This window comes from Pinus tabuliformis, chromosome 4_1 (genome assembly GCF_031772625.1).
Source record: "Pinus tabuliformis cultivar Carrire ecotype Pingquan chromosome 4_1, CPIR1, whole genome shotgun sequence".
Classification (NCBI taxonomy): Eukaryota; Viridiplantae; Streptophyta; class Pinopsida; order Pinales; family Pinaceae; genus Pinus; species Pinus tabuliformis.
In genome coordinates this window covers 238,605,905-238,611,560 of record NC_142303.1, presented here as the reverse complement: position 1 = coordinate 238,611,560, position 5,656 = coordinate 238,605,905, and positions in this window count along the sequence as shown.

The following is a 5,656-nucleotide window of genomic DNA, read 5'->3' as shown; positions in this document are numbered from 1 at the left end:
AGTTCCCAAGCCTCTGTTTTGATGTGCTCCTAGAAAGCGTGGAAAAAATTGGCTGTGAAGCCATTAGGTCCAGGCACTTTGCCATCCTTAATTTGGGCCAACATGTCCTCCACTTCCTGCATAGAGATTGATTGGAGTAGCATATTGTTATGGTCCTCCATGATGATCTTTGGTATATGCTGCGTGATAGAACGTATTGCCTGAGTTCTGCAACCTGGAGGCTCTCGAAGAATGTCCTGAAAGTACTCTTTGGATTCTTGTTCCATTTCTTCATGCACCTCCAGACGCTCTCCTTGCCTATTATTGATGAAGGCAATGTAATTGTGCATTCTCCTTTGAATAGTGGACATGTGAAAGAATTTGGTATTTTTCTCCCCATCCTTAAGCCATTTGACCCTGAATTTTTGAAGCCACAATGTCTCTTCTTGTTGCCATCGTGATTCAATCTTGGTTAGGAGGGTCTTCTCCTGTTGCGCATAATCTTCAGTTCTTCCCTCAGTGACAATGCATTGTTGCAATGTGTTCATTTGCTTCCCCAACTCTTTCTGATGGTAAAAAATGTTTCCAAACTGAGAGCGGTTCCAAGATTTGAGAGCTTGTTTGAGATGTTTTAACTTTTGTTGAAACTGGAACATCTTGAATCCTTCTAGGGGACTGAAAGATTTCCATGCATCGAGAACAACATCTTTGAAGTTAGGATGTGAAAACCAAAAAGATTGGAAGCGAAAGGGCCTATTGCACCTAGCACCCAGACGCAACCATTATAACATTATGGGCCATTGATCAGAGCCCAATTGAGGCATGATGGAGGCATGAAAGTCCCCCCCCCCCCAGATGAATGGAATTATCGAACATAAGGAATCGATCCAGCCTAGAGGCTATTTGTTGTGATCCCCTTCTTTTATTGGTCCATGTATATGTACCATTGGAAGTCTGTAGGTCCATTAACTGATTTCTGTGGATGAAGTCTTTGAAGCCGATATTATCTCCATCCAACCTCGAACATGCTCGTAGTTTATTGTTTGGACCCATTCAAAATCGTCAAGAAATAAACTTACCGAGTTCGTGAGAGCTTTGCCTAGATGCATGTGTACATAGATCCTGGCATATGAGGTATATCTTCGGAATTTTGTTTCCTCAGCGACCTTGATAAAAACCCCTAGGCTATTGCCTATGTCCTTTAAGGTTTCCTCGTTCCAGTATTCCAGGGGAAGAGAGTACATCCGGATCCATACTGGAGCCCAGTTGAAGTCTTCTTTATCTGGATTGAACCTCTCAATCCAATCATGAAGGTACAGGCCTGCAGAGTTGAAGAAGTACGGGCCACCCTCGAAGATACGAGTTTTGTCCTCCAGACAATTGAAAGTAGCAGTGAAGAAGCCTTTAGGACCGAGCTGCAGGGTAACTTGTCCTTTAGGCTTCCACTTGGAGGCAATCCATCCTTGCAAGGCCTTTTTAGTTGGCCAGAATCCAAGAAACTTGCCTATGAGTGCATGATCCCTCATATATTGGATTTGGCTATTGATACGGTGACTGGGGAGATCTATTTTGATTCTTTCTGCAGACCTGGGGATGCATGTTGCAGAGGACGCTTTGGGCCTTGACGTTGAGGCATTCTGGTCAGTGCCTTTGTCTTTGGCGGTCGTTGGACCAGCAGCAAAGTCACCATCACTGTTGAGGGCAGGATCGATGTCATGCGCGGCCAGTGGGGTTGAACCGGGACTGGCTTGTGTTCCTACTCCTACCGATTTGTCAGAAGAGGGACTGGTGGGGGGAGATGGGGTCCTACCCGCCCCTCCGAAGGGCGGATTCATGGAGTCGGCGTTAGCAGAGACACAGAGTCTGGGTAGCAGTGAGCACCGTGGAGAAGGACGCCAAGGTTACGCAGGAACCCTATCTGCGTCGCTCGGCTCTCATCCCCTTCGACAATTCAAAGTTTGACAGATTTACTAGTGTTGCACATTAAAATTTATAAATTTGGAGCACTTCACTATTTTTAGAAATGTGTAATTTTTACATTGAATGCTATATCTAGGGCATTCAACGTTGTGATATAGGGTGAATAAATTTACATTAACATAGCCCTAGGGAAAGTGTTTTTCCGATACCCTAGATAAATGAAAGTTCTGCAAGACGAATTCATTGAAGTGAATGTATTCTTATTTTGCGGTTTTTTTAGAAAATTGATATTATTGTCTGATTAAAAAAAATACAAAAATCATTTAAATTTTCTTGTACAAAGTCATTCGGAATAAAAGTTAATTGATAAATTTAGAATTTAATTTAAATTGATAAATTATATATTTTTACATAAGAAAAGATTAATTTAAATTGATAAATTATATATTTTTAGATAAGAAAAATTTAGATCACAACCTTTTTTTATTTTAGAATGAAAAATTGGGCAGAATGCTCATAGGGTATTCCACGCATGACAATTATGAAAGGAGTGCCTCTTACAGTCGTCTTCGTTTCTCCTCCATTGTTATTGTGACTGTGCATGAAGATTTTATTCTTATCTTGTGGAGATATGATGGACAAAATATTTTTTTTTTTCTTTTTAACTTAAAGTCCTTCCCAAGTTGATATATTAACTCATTTAAGTCCTTCCCAAGTTGATATATTAACTCATTTATATCAATGATGTATAATGCAAGTCTACTTTTTCAATTGCCATTTTTTTTTTTTTGGATCGAATGCCTATAAAGAATTGCATCATAGACTCTCTATAATTAATAGACAGTTTGGGAAGAAATATATAAAATTAACTAATTAAGAAAATGGAATAAAGTTAAAATAAAATAATTATTTATTTTTACTTGAGTAAAAAATAATTTTAAGTATTGTTTTTTTATTAAATTTATTTTATTATTTTAGCTATATAAATTAAACTGTTGGCGATCATTTTTATTTATAATTATCAATTCATAATAAGCATTACAAAACTTAACTTATGATAGATTTCACATTTCAGATAATAAAAAAATTCATAAAAATCAACTATGTTATAATTTTATTATTGTTATTATTATTATTAATTATATAAAAAATAAATAAGGTATATATATATATATATATATACATACATTTTAAAATGCATGTAAAAGCATTATTCATAAATCTCTTTGCAACTCAACTTTGCTACATATTGTTGATACATAGTGTTATTATATATATATATATATATATATATATATATATATATAATTTTAGACACATTAATTAATTATATTATATTTTAAAATATATTAAATTAAATTAAAATATACTTATGAGAATTATGTAATTTTAAAAATATTTTTTCAATTTAATTTTTATCTTTAATATTTTTTCTTTCTGAAATAAAAGTAAGAATTATAATGTTTTTAAGAAACAATTATTATAATTATATAGAAGATGAAATATCATATTCTTTTTATTAAGTGAAGTCGATGATTTACATTTTACAACTCTAAACCAAGGGGACTATTTTTCCAAAGGAAATTGATATGAAAATATCTATAAACCCTGTGAACAATATTATATCCTAGGAATATGAACCTTTACATTAATATTATAAACTCTTAGATTATTATTGTAAACCATAGAATTAGTATTATGAACTTTCACATTAATAAAGCCAATGGATTGATATTATAAACCCAAACGACTAATAAACCCTTTGATTAATATTATAAACCCAAAAGACTAATAAACCCTAGGATTAATAATATAAACCGTATGAATAATATTATAACCTAGGAATATGAACCCTTAGATTAATAGAGCCAACAGATTGATGTTATAAACTTAAAGGACTAATAAACCCAAGGGATTAATACTAAAAAGCCAAGGGATTATAAATGCAAGGGAATAATATTAAACCCAAGGGATATAAGTCATAACGCAAATATTATAAACCCTAAGATTATTTTTATCAACCTTGTGATTAATATTATAAACCCAAGGGATTGATATTAAAACCTAAGGGACTATAAAACCAAGGGAATAACATTAATTGTAGGGTCTATATTCCTAGGGTTTAATATTAAGTAAAAGATTTATAATATTAATCACACGGTTTAATATTAATATCTTGACTTTATAATCCCTTGGTTTCATAAATCTTAAGGTTAATATTCCTAGGTTTTATTGTTATTCCCTTAGGTTTTTGATATTAATCCGTTGGTTGTATTTATCCTTTGGGTTTATAATAATAATCCTAAGGTTTATAAAATTAATCTTATGGTTTAATGTTTTTTAGGCTTATAATATTTACCTTATAGTTTATATCCGTTGGGTTTATTAGTCATTTGGGTTTATAATATCAACCCTTTGGATGAGGAAACTTTAAAATACCTCCTTCTTAAGGCTATTAAGGATGAATAGATTGATCTCCTTAACTTAACTGGGAAAGGAGATATTTCTGAATTACCATTTGCAGATATTTGTGATTTATGTGTACATATCTAAAGGGGTAAAGCACGAGTTGGAAAGAGTCCTAGAGACCCTCTCTTATCAAGAATTAATAAATCCACAGCCGGGACAGTAAGCAGGTCAGAATCAGGAAGCTTGTGTGATACCTTCAAGATAGATATTTTAGGGAGTCTAAGTGAATAGATAGACACCCTTAAAATATAGAACAAGCAAAAATCTGAAAATGTTGCATTATCTATTTTCTGTCCTAGATGTCAAAAGAAACACGCACTAAGAGAGTGTCCCTTAGATTCAAAGGCTATAGAAACTTGTGTCATATGTGCAGATAATCATGATACTAAGGAATGTCCTTCTTTACCAGGTCTCAAGGCTGTATTTAATGATGAAGGAATACCAGAACAAGTAGACCCTCTCTACTTTATAGCCAAGAGACCATGGCAAAACTCTCAACCAAATCAACCACAAGGATTCAGACCACAACAATTTGCTCAGTCTTCACAAAATAATTGGAATCCATCTTGGCAGCCTTGGGCTCAGCCACAATCACAATCTTGGAATCAAGGATGGCAAAGTCCTTATGGGGCTTATGCTCAATATCAACAATATTCACCATCCTATCTTCCACCACAATTTCTACCCCAATCTAATCAAATTCCCCAAGCTAATCAATTACCTCAAATCCAAGTTCAAAATCAAAACCCACAACTCTCCCTACCATTTCCACAAAAACCAAATCAACTACCCGCTCAACCACTTCTGAATCCTAATAATAAAATACCACAACAACCTGTGTACAACATGGAAGGGAAAAATCCTCAAACTTATGTAATAACTCCACTAGATCTAAATAATGTCCAATTAAGGTCTTGAAGAGTGTTACAAAGAAAACCCCCTGTTGTTATTCAAGAAACGAGACCAAATCTTCAAAAACAAAAAAATAAATCTGAAGAAGGAGAGACCTCTCTCCCTCAAAAAGAAAATAATCAAACAAAAAATGTTCCAATAAATACTCCTATCATAGAACAACCCTCGGTATCAATTAGACCACCTTTCCCTAAATGGTTGAAAATTGATGAAGGAGTAGAAAAATAAATTACATTGCCTGATTATGATATGTTAGATGAATTAAGAAATGTCTGTATCAAAATTCCTTTGTTACAAGCCATAAAATAAATACCAATATTTGAGAAAACAATTAAGGAATTAAGTACTCAAATATCAGGAAGAAAAGAAAAATACA